This window comes from Adiantum capillus-veneris, chromosome 19, assembly GCF_014529385.1.
Source record: "Adiantum capillus-veneris isolate H3 chromosome 19, ASM1452938v2, whole genome shotgun sequence".
Lineage (NCBI taxonomy): Eukaryota > Viridiplantae > Streptophyta > Polypodiopsida > Polypodiales > Pteridaceae > Adiantum > Adiantum capillus-veneris.
The window spans coordinates 30,093,370-30,105,148 of record NC_140949.1 but is presented as its reverse complement, the minus strand read 5'-3'; the positions used below and the strand labels follow the sequence as shown (position 1 = coordinate 30,105,148).

The 11,779-nt window shown below is 45.2% G+C and overlaps 1 long non-coding RNA gene across 1 annotated transcript in view; it reads left to right on the top strand.

The window, feature by feature from the left end:
- The first annotated feature begins 10,779 nt into the window (after nucleotides 1–10,779).
- Nucleotides 10,780–11,779, top strand: part of LOC147433770 (uncharacterized) — a 44,015-nt gene continuing 43,015 nt past the window's right edge. Inside the window, exon 1 of the long non-coding RNA XR_015185298.1 lies at nucleotides 10,780–11,774. This is a non-coding gene — a long non-coding RNA (uncharacterized LOC147433770). The remainder of the gene's footprint in view (nucleotides 11,775–11,779) is intronic.

Sequence of the window (11,779 nt, the reverse complement as noted above, 5' to 3'; positions counted from 1 at the left end):
GATGGATGTGGATATGGCAGTTTGACAGACACTCTTTATGCATGATATTGTGGAGATTTGGTTCACTTATACATAGAGCGGGTTTGCTCTTGCTTGCAGTGTTGCGGTTTGAGTACGGACAGGTACTTGGTTGACAGTAGAGATTGGACTTCGTTGAGCTTTGTGCATTGGTTATATGCTCACTTGGATCCATTTATGCTCACGGATTTGTGTAAGCTTGGTCAGCTTATGTCTCTATTGTGGTTATTCAGACATGGAGTATGTTTATGCCTCTATGACAGCTCATTGTTGATGCATTTTGTGGCACGGTTTGCCTAGGCCGGTTGAGTTACAGGTGTCATGGGTTTATGCATTTGTTTGTGGATTTCTACGTACGTTTTTTGACCATATTATGGGCTGATTTATACTCTATGCGTTTGCTCTTTGATTGAGCAGCAGGTGTTGTCAGATTTGCAACACTACTTTGTTGTGGCAGTTTGTTGGTTGGTTACAGGTTTCTCATTGTTGCATTCTTGTTGTAATGGGCACTAAAGAGGACACAGTTTTCAATATTGAGAAGTTGGATGGTGCCAACTTCTCATATTGGAAAGATCAGATTTGGGATGTCTTGGTGCAGAAGAAACAGATTCGACCTCTAAAGTTGCAGGGAGTTAAGCCAGAGAACATGGAGAGGGATGATTGGGAGGAGTTGGATGAGATGTGCAGGTCTACCATTAGGCTTTCCCTTTCAAAGTCTGTTTATTACAATGTGAAAGATGCACAGGGTGGAGCTTATGAGCTATGGCAGCGGATTTGCGATATGTATGATAAGCATTCGGCTGCTTCTATGGTGTATTGGATTAAAAAGCTTATTGATTTGCGAATGGAGGAAGGTGCTTCCATGAATGCGCATTTGAATGAGTTCAATACAATTTTCAGCCAACTTGCTACGCAGGAAATTACGTTTGAGGAAAATGTAAAAGCTATGTTTTTACTTGTCACGTTGCCTGAGTCATGGGACACATTTAGGACAGCCATAAGTAACTCGGTTCCTGCGAATGAGTTGACAAGTACTAATGTGGAGTCTAGTCTTCTCACGGAAGAGATTAATCGAAAGAATAATGCAGGTAGTAAGTCTTCTAGTGCAATGGTTGTCAGAGGCAGGACTATGGACAAGTATAAGTCCAACAGGGGTAAATCTAGAAGCAAGTCCCGTGCAGGCACAAGTAAAAAGGATGTGGAATGTTTTCATTGTGGTAGAAAAGGCCATTTCAAAAAGGATTGCTACAAGTGGAAAAGGGAAAATGGAGATGGTAAGAAGAAAGACCATGATGCTAAGGACAAGCCTAAATCCAATGTCAAGATTGAGGAGTTAAATGCAACACAGAGAGAGTGTAGCTCTCAAGATGACCATGTATGTGCTCCGACTAGTGCTACTAGTGAAGAGCTTGGTGATGTGTTGCTTGCATCCTATTTTGATGACGCTTTTCTTCTCACTCATGAGCGTAGTATGCCTATGGATTGGGTCATTGACAGTGGTGCTTCTTTTCACGTTACGCCTCATAGGTCGTGGTTTCATGACTATGATGCTTCGAGCACAGGTACTGTCAGGATTGCCGATGGGCGTTCTATGCAGATTCATGGCATTGGGGATATTCATTTGGCTATGCCAAACTCTACTACGTTTGTCTTGCAGCGTGTGCGTCATGTGCCGGCTCTTGCAAAAAGCTTGATTAGTGTGGGTCAGTTGGATTCACTTGGTTTCAATGTATCTTTTGGTGATGGAGGTTGGAAGATCACTAAGGGCAGCCTTGTTTTGGTTAAAGGTGCTAAGAGGAATACGTTGTATTCCCTTTGTGTAGCTAGTGTGGCTGATCACATTGTGGGGATCACTGAGCAACCTCCTGCTTCTTTATGGTCAGCGTTTGGGGCATATGTCACTGAAAGGTTTGAAGTTGTTGGCACGTGCGGATTACATTCCCGTTTCAGATTTTGGTGGTTTTGAGTTTTGTGAGCATTGCCTTTATGGTCGACATGCTCGGTCTTCTCATAAGAAAAGTGTTCCACACAGATCTTTGGAAAAGCTAGCTTTGGTGCATAGTGATGTATGTGGGCCGATGCCCAATGCTTCTCTTGGAGGTGCTATGTACTTTGTTACGTTCATTGATGATGCTAGCAGGAAGGTATGGGCATACCCCATTCGTAAGAAGGATATGGTGTTTGATATATTTAAGCAATGGTTGGCTCTTGTTGAGAACCAATCAGGTTGTAAGTTGAAGTGCTTACGTACGGACAATGGGGGTGAATTTATGTCTCATGCTTTCACAACATTATGTGTTGAGAAGGGTATACGGCGCAAGCTTAGTGCTCCCTATACACCTCCTCAAAATGGTGTGGCAGAGCGCATGAACAGGACTATACAGGAAAAAGTCCGTAGTATGCTTTCTATGGCTGGTTTGTCAAATGGATTTTGGGCTGAAGCTGTTGCCACTTCTGTGCATTTGATAAATCGTTCACCTAGTGTTCCTTTGGGCTTCAAAGTGCCTGAAGAGGTATGGACAGGTTTGCCACCTTCGTATGGTCACCTTCGTGTTTTTGGCTGTGAAGCTTATGTACATGTACCTAAGGCAAAACGCAGCAAATTGGATCCAAAGAGCAAGAGATGTATCTTCTTGGGTTATGGTAGCTCTGGTGAGATGGGTTATCGATTGTGGGATCCTATTGACAGAAAGATTGTGCGCAGCCATGATGTTGTTTTTCATGAGGACTCTATGTATAGAGCATCACCGCGAACTGTTGAGGTTCGGCGTGTGATATTTGAGGAGGATGGTCATCGGTATGATGGTCCCGCCATGGCTGCTCGTGGGCAGCCCATTGACCCTCAAGTGGGAGATCAGCCCTTGTTGGGAGATCATGTAGATGTGGGACAGCCAGATGCACCTCCTGCACAGTCTTTGAGGCGTTCAGAGCGGCGTGCAAGACAGCCTCAGCGTTTTGTGCCTTCTATGGATTATGTATTGTTGACTGATTGCGGGGAGCCATCATGTTATGATGAGGCCATGTCTAGTGTTGACAAGCTCAAGTGGGAGCAAGCTATGCAGTCAGAGATGGATTCGTTGATCCAAAATGAAACGTGGGAGCTTACTCCTTTGCCAAAGGGTAAGAAGGCACTACCATGCAAGTGGGTTTACAAGATAAAATTGTGTTCAATGGATGCAAAGCCTAGGTACAAAGCAAGGCTTGTGGCTAAAGGATTCAAGCAACAGAAGGGCATTGATTTTGACGAGATCTTCTCCCCAGTGGTGAAGATGTCTACTTTGCGTATGTTGTTTGCCTTTGTAGCTACAGAAGACATGGAGTTGAAGCAAATGGATGTAAAGACAGCTTTCTTACATCCGGACTTGCACGAGGATTTGTACATGGAGCAACCAAGTGGGTTTGTTATTCATGGTTCAAAGAAGATGGTATGCCGGCTTCTTAAGACCTTGTATGGGCTGAAGCAATCATCTCGTGAATGGTATCGTAAGTTTGATGCATTCATGAGTTCATTGGGTTATGTACGCAGTTATGAGGACCCATGCCTCTATACTCGCAAGGCTGCAGATGGTAGTCTTATTGTTTTGGTTTTGTATGTGGATGACATGTTGATCGCAGGGAAGCGTATTTCTGATGTGGATGCCTTGAAACATAGGCTACATGAGACCTTTTCCATGAAGGATCTTGGGGATGCCAGTCATATTTTGGGTATGCGGATCACTCGTGATCGTTCTCGCAAGATGCTCTTTCTTAGTCAGAAAGAGTACATTGACAGGGTGCTTGAGCGTTTTCATATGGAAGGGGGGAAGGCCATTAGTACCTCGTTGCCTCCATATGTAAAACTCAGCCATGATGACTGCCCTCAGACAGATTTGGAGACTACAGAGATGTCTCATATTCCCTATGCGTTAGCTGTTGGTTCCTTGATGTATGCCATGGTGGCTACGCGTCCAGATCTTGCTCATGCAGTTGGTGTGGTTAGCAGGTACATGTCTAACCCGGGCAAGCATCATTGGGATGCAGTGAGAGGTATTCTCAGATACTTGAGAGGGACTTCAGAGTTGTCCCTATGTTATGGTGAGAAGGATATGTCTGTTTGTGGATATACAGATTCAGACTATGCAGGGTCAGTGGACTCGAGGAAGTCTACTAGCGGCTATGTGTTCACAGTTGCAGGTGGACCGGTTTCGTGGGCATCACGTTTACAGCCATGCGTTGCTTTGAGCACTACAGAGGCTGAATATATGGCTGCCACTGAGGCTGCCAAGGAGGCCGTATGGCTCTCACGACTAGTGGGAGATCTTGGTATGGTTGGTGATGCTCCGATTCTACATTGTGATAGCCAGAGTGCCATAGCATTGGCACGGAATCCTGTCTTCCATGCGAAGACAAAGCACATTGAGGTGAGGTATCACTTCATACGAGAGGTGCTAGAGGACAAGCGCATAGAGCTTGTCAAGGTACACACTGACGATAACCCTGCTGATCTACTCACGAAGTCGTTACCCTCACAGCGGTTTGCACACTGTAAATCGCTGATGGGTATGGCTTGACTTCTTTTGCTGTACTTTGGCCACTTTAAAGGCACACTGCCTTTAAGTGGGAGATTGTTGGGTTAAAGGCCCGTGTGCCCGGCTGCCCGTTGTTCAGCCGCCCATGTACAGCCATTCATTTACTCATTCATAATAACTATACTCATAACTACACATTGTAGTGTGAGTACCGCCCCGCCACACACTGTGTCTATCTCCTTCTTCGTGCTGGCTCTCTGTGTGTGTGCTCTCCGATCCCAATAGACACTTATGAATTGCTCATATCCAAGAATTTTGAGCACTTCAAGCACGCATCTCAGTAATGGAAACGAATTTTGCATCCCTAAATGAAAATGTCAGTAAATTATCCACTTTAGTGATATAATTTATGCAACAGAAGGTCAAGGGTCCTGTTGACACACATATGCATGAGCACGTTGCCGATCAGGGGCAAGGCCCTTCTGGTCATGGACAAGGTCCATCTTCAGATTCTCGGCACTCTCTCAATACAAAGGAGGTGGATGATTTGTTGAAAAATACAAAAGCCACCAACTTTTAAGAGAGAGGACCGAGACCTCAATAAGGATGCAATGAATATCTTTCTCAGTAAGTGGGATGGAATTCACGCCTTATGGTGTACTCTAAATGCAGTCAAAGCACTACAGACAAGTCTAACTCTGGAAGGCAATGCCTATAAATGGTGGATGTCTCTCAAGGAGAAGAATATCATACCACAGAGGCTATGTTTTGAAAAGAGTTTTTGCCCACAAATGAGGCAGATAGAAATTGGACGACTTGGGACACATGTTCCATGTGCCAACACCCATCATTGCTTGAATATATCTCTCACTATCGGGATGTTATCCTCAAGTTGGACAGGTTAGAAACCTTTCAACAAGTACATGGGTTTATCCGTGGTCTGACACCAGAGTTTAAGAAGCACGTCAAGACTCAGGACCCTAATACCCTTGAGGAGGCCATACTAAAAGCCCACATTCATGATGATCCAGATGAAAAGAAATCACATAATAATCATGTGCCTGCTAATACACATGGTAATACATGCACACAACATGGGCACCATAAAAGGAAATTTCTAGTAGCCAATTTTGAAGCAGCTAAAAAACCCAAGGGGTCTCGCGGCCCTGTCTCTTCAGAGGAATTTGAGAAGGATAAAAAAGAGAAGTTATGCTTTCAATGCTTGGGAAGAGGCCATGGCAAAAAGGATTGTCCCAAGGGAAAATCTGTTGCTCACGACAAAGAGAAAGCAGTGCACACGGTGTAGCTGTTGTCTGTTGAGTCTTCCTCACGTTTCTCCAAGGTGGAGGTAACACCACCGATGTGGTGTATGAATGTTGTATCACAGCTTCCATGTGGCAACAGACTTTTGGTCCACATGAGTTAGTGCATATGCACGGATCTCTTCAAGGGCACAAGGTGCGTATCTTGGCAGATGACAGTGCTACTCACAATTTCATTAATAATGGATTAGTGAAAAAACTCAAATTGCCTCAAACTCTGAGTTCCCACCACTACAAGGTAGCAATGATGAACAATTATGATGTTGAAGTATGGGATACTCAAGTCAGAGCTCTACCGTTGGAAATACAAGGCTATTCAACATCCTTGGATTTCCAAGTTATGAATATGGAGTAGGCAAATGTGGTACTTGGTAGAGAATGGTTGCATAGACCAAGACACATCACTGAAGCGTAGCTACGAGCACAATAGTCTAATGTTTGAATCCCATGGCGCACATGTGTTGTTGTTAGGAGAGAAGGATGTGCCTTCCTCACCACTGATATGTACAGTAGAGCTTATGAAGCTCGTTTCTAATAATGAAATAGAATAAGTTTTATTGTGTTACTCATTGCGTCATTTTCTTTCCAATGTTGAATCTATTGAACATTCCTCAACACCGCATGCTTCTCTCTCATCGCTTCCAACAATGGCTACTTCTTAACAAGCAAACGTTGCTAGTCAGCAAAAACATTTATTAATGGAATTTCATGATGTTTTTCCTAATGATTTGCCATCAAGATTACCGCCGACACGATCTGTGCAACATGGCATTGACGTGGTTGCAGGCAATAAACCAGTGAGTAAACCTCCCTACATAATGAGTTATTCTCAAGCTGCTGAGGTGGAACATCAGCTTGTTGACTATCTTAGCAAAGGGTTTATTCAACCAAGTTCTTCACCATGGGCTTCTCCTATCCTATTAGTGAAGAAAAAGTACCCGTTACGATGGGGTTGGCAACCGAAAAACTCCAGCAGGTTAAGGATTTTCTCCAAGACCATATGGTGTAAAGAATGAGGATGCAAGAGAGCTACACAAGACAAGCACAAAGCACACAGAGATGGAAAGCTTCTTCTTCTTCTTCGCTTAGAAAAGAGAGTACAAAATGACTAAGTGCTAAAGCTGAAAAGTAGCACATATGTACATGCGGTCACTAAGTGTGAACTCGCTAGAAACGTACTAGGCTAGCACTATAAGTGTAGTCCAGCTGTAGAATCAATGGCAGAGATCCTCCGTGTCGGTCACCTAACGCGCCAGTGAGTAAATGACGTAAGCGGCCAAGACCCGTAGTGAATGCCAGCTCAAGATGTAGAGCTCGACATCTCAACATATGGATATGCTGAAACTCGCTCGTCAGAATGTCCGACAAGCGCAGGATCCGTATAAGAAGTACGGTGATGAGAAACGTCGGCAAGTTACCTTTGAGGAAGGGGAAGAAGTGTTTTTGTGTGTGCCAGAACATTCGAAAAAGTCTGAAGACTGGGCCAACACCTAAATTATCTCCAAGATATTGTGGGCCTTTCAAGATACTCAAGCGAGTTAGTGACCGTGCCTAGAAACTCTCATTACCGACACACTCTCGTGTCCATCCGGTATTTCATGTAAGCCATTTACATAAACAATTACATGCGGACGACAATGTCATTGACCAATAGATTCTGGTCGATTTCGTTGAATCTCCTACCCCACCGCATGATCCTGAGCGAATTCTTGACTATCATGATTTACGTACACGTCAGCATGTATGTTGTCAAGCTTTAATCAAGTGGAAAGATCGACCTGAAGAAGGCGCCACTTGGGAAAACATCAGTCTTCTTAAGAAGAAGTTTCCCACTTTTGTTTTCGAGGATGAAAACACTCAAGGGGGGAGTAATGTCAGGCCAAGGGCATCCAAGGGGGGTCACGAACCCGGGCCAAGCGGCCGGCTACCAGTGTGGACTGGGGATTCAGGCCAAGGGCTATATATACGAGAGGTTGGGCGGTGAATCCAAGGAGGTAGTTTCCTAGGCTTCATAGAAACGGCCTGAGCGAAACAGGGAGACACTGTCTATACATGTGAGAGAGAGAGAGAGAGAGAGAGAGAGAGAGAGAGAGAAAGAGAGAGAGAGAGGAGAGCACGAGCGGGATTATCATCACATCATCAATAGGTAGCCTCTCGCTCTCTCTTTCGGAACACCGTCGAAGGAAAATTTAAAAAATTAGGTTTATTTTCAAGGTTTCACACTATTTTTCTCTTTTTCGGGGCGGGGTTTCTCCTTTTTTCCCTTGCCCTCAACTGGTATTTTTGAAATTGAAAACGACACGATATTAAGTTGAGACACATTTTTCCTAACAGTGCCCAACACCTAAATTATCTCCAAGATATTGTGGGCCTTTCAAGATACTCAAGCGAGTTAGTGATCGTGCCTACAAACTCTCGTTACCGACACACTCTCGTGTCCATCCGGTATTTCATGTAAGCCGTTTACGTAAACAATTACATGGGGACGACAATGTCATTGATCAACAGATTTTGGTCGATTTCGTTGAACCTCCTACCCCACCGCATGAACTTGAGCGAATTCTTGACTATCATGATTTACATACACGTCATCATGTACATCGTCAAGCTTTAATAAGTGGAAAGATCGACCTGAAAAAGGTGCCACTTGGGAAAACATTAGCGTTCTTAAGAAGAAGTTTTCCACTTTTGTTTTCGAGGACGAAAACACTTCTCCAAGGAGGGAGTAATGTAATGCCAAGGGCCTCTCAGGGGTGGTCACGAACCCGGCCAAGCGGCCGGCTACCAATGTGGACTGGGGATTCAGGCCAAGGGCTATATATACGGGAGGTTGGGCGGTGAATCCAAGGAGGTAGTTCCCTGGGCTTCATAAAAACGGATTGAGCGAAATGGGGAGAGAAAGACTGCCAATACATGAGAGAGAGAGAGAGAGAGAGAGAGAGAGAGAGAGAGAGAGAGAGAGAGGGAGAGAGAGAGAGGGAGAGCAAGACAGAGAGCTAGAGCTAGAGAGAGAGAGAGAGAGAGAGAGAGAGAGAGAGAGAGAGAGAGAGCAAGACAGAGAGCTATATAGAGAGATAGAGAGAGCAAGACGGAGAGAGAGAGAGAGAGAGAGAAGAGAGAGAGAGAGAGAGAAGAAGAAGAAGAAGAAGAGAGTTTTAACGTCGTAGGAAACTATCCCAAGAGACCTTAAAGATCTAGCCGATGAGGAGTTGTGAGAGAGAGAGAGAGAGAGAGAGAGAGAGAGAGAGAGAGAGAGCTGCAGACAGAAACGACACAATATTAAGTCGAGACACATTTTTCCCGAACACTGCTCTCAACTTAGATTTTGAAGTTGATTGACGTGGTAGAGAGAGAGAGAGAGAGAGAGAGAGAGAGAGAGAGAGAGAGAGAGAGAGCTGCAGACAGAAAACGACACAATATTAAGTCGAGACACATTTTTCCCGAACACTGCTCTCAACTAAGATTTTGAAGTTGATTGACGTGGTAGAGAGAGAGAGAGAGAGAGAGAGAGAGAGAGAGAGAGAGAGAGAGAGAGAGAGAGCATGAGCTGGATTATCATCAACATCATCAATACGTGGCCTCTCACTCTCTCTTTTGGAACACTGTCGGAGGACATTTTAAAAAGTTAGGTTTATTTTTCGGGGTTTCACACTATTTTTCTCTTTTTCGGGGCGGGGTTTCTCCTTTTTCCCTTGCCCTCAACGAGCATTTTTCAAATTGAAAACGGCACGATATTAAGTTGAGACACATTTTTTCGAACACTGCTCTCAGCTACAGTGAGCTACCTGAAGTTGTTGAACAATGATGGTGCACACTTTGAATGCAGGCACACATGCTTGCATGCACACATACACAGGCAATAACGAAGCTGACAACTACCTGTCAGCTTCATCTATTTTGTTCTCACTAAGCACCGAGTGGCGACAAATCCACTCACAAATCTAGGGAAGACGCACGTGAGATTGCTTCAGATTTTGAAGTTGATTGACATGGTAGAGAGAGAGAGAGAGAGAGAGAGAGAGAGAGAGAGAGAGAGAGAGAGAGAGAGAGAGAGACATTGGGGAGATAGAGAAAGAGAGAGGAAGAGGGAGAGCGAGACAGAGAGCTATAGGTTGGGTTCAGACCAGTGCGGTGGAACTCAAGCCAGCTTTAGGTTTGCCGTCGCCTAGTCTGAACGACGCTGGAGGAGGAAGAGTGGAAAAGAGGGAGAGCTTGAGAGAGGCGTGCAGGTGTTCCGAGGGGGGGGGGGGGTCGGAAGAAGTGGCGGGTCCGACGGAAGAGAAACCACAGCTGTGACTAACCAGTGTGAGACACAAAATTTTGATGCCCCTGCGTGAAGAAATTTACCGCCTCATCGTCTGAACGCAGCCAGAGAGAGAGAGAGAGAGAGAGAGAGAGAGAGAGAGAGAGAGAGAGAGAGAGAGAGAGAGAGAGAGAGAGAGAGAGAGAGAGGCCATGCCACCGCTGAAGGCGACGGCGTTTTACTAGTATCATTTAAAGTTGCAATAACTATATAGAAGATTTTGGATTGAACCTGGGAGGCCTTGTTAGAGCTACGGTTTCGCCCTCAGCTTTAAGTGCCACGGGGTCCCAACCATGGGATCAATGGCTCTTGTGCAAAATCAAGGGCGCTCGCATATCTCGACCGTTGATGCGTAAAAACTAAACTCGGGATCTCGAGTTTAATTTTTATGTCGAAATCTATTGTTTTTAATTTAAGTTTATGAAAAAATACATCTATTTTAAGAAAATGCACGCGGACGTGATGGTTAAGGTTAGAAACTCTCAAGCTAGTAGTGAGGGTTTAAATCTCAACTAGGGAAGCGCGAGCATCTCGAGATTAGGTCCCCCTTGGTCGATAAAAACTAAATTCGAAATTTTGAGTTGAATAATCTAAACTCGAGATCCCGAGTTTAGTTTTAAGAGATCGATGGTCCAAATTGATTCCATGGTTGGGAGGAGGCTTGCTGGGCTTGTCAACAACACGTTGTGCGGGGCCGTTCATTAGATGCCGTGTTGGGTGAGACGCGGGGTCCGTTCGTGTCTGCTTCTTTGTCGTCCTGTCTTCTCTACCTCCCCTTGATTGTTGCCTTTGGGAGAGTTCTTCCTCCCAACCCTCAGAGGGGATTTCGAAGACCGCTTCGAGGCTGTGGCGATGCAGGTCAACAGCTGGGTGACTGTGGCAAAGCTGCTCTGGTTGGTGGCATCGACTTTCAGTGACGATGGGGCTTGGACCCCTTTTTCTGGCCTGTGTCGTTCTTGGTTTGGCTAAGCTTGTGGGGGTTTGGTACTGATTCTGCCTTGCTTGGCGGTTACTGTTGATTGTTCTCCGTTTGTGTGTTGGGCATCCTTGGGCGGAGTGGCAGTCCCTCTCAGGTACACACAGTTCTCTCGTGCATTTCTCGGCATAATAGTCTCTTGCTGGCTCGTCTGTGGCTGGCTCGTCTTCAGCTGGTGGAGTACTTGTCGGGGCAATGAGTGTTCCAATGGCAACATCACCTCGTTGGTGGCACCTTGAGAGATCTCTTGGTGATGGGGACTGCGGGTCCTACCCAATCAGCTATATGAGGTTTGGATTTCAGTCTTTGTTTGTCGGGGATGGCCTCCCCTGTTCGGCCTCCTTTGGTTTGGATATGGTGTCTGGGGATGTTTAGGTGATCTTGGAGCCATGGCTCGGTCTAAGCATGGTTGTATCTGTAAATTTTTTGCTTTTAATTCATATCTCTCACTTACAGTTTGTGAGTTTTGCAAAGCTTTGATATTAGAAGAAAGGTAAAGCACTCCGTAGGAAGGATTTCTCTCATGTGCACGCACGGACACACACACACACACGCACAGAGCTTTCTCTCACAAAAAAACAGGTTAATCACAATGCTAGCTTGCCCACTGCAGGCCACATTCGTGCCAAGCCTACATCACGGTAAAGGTACC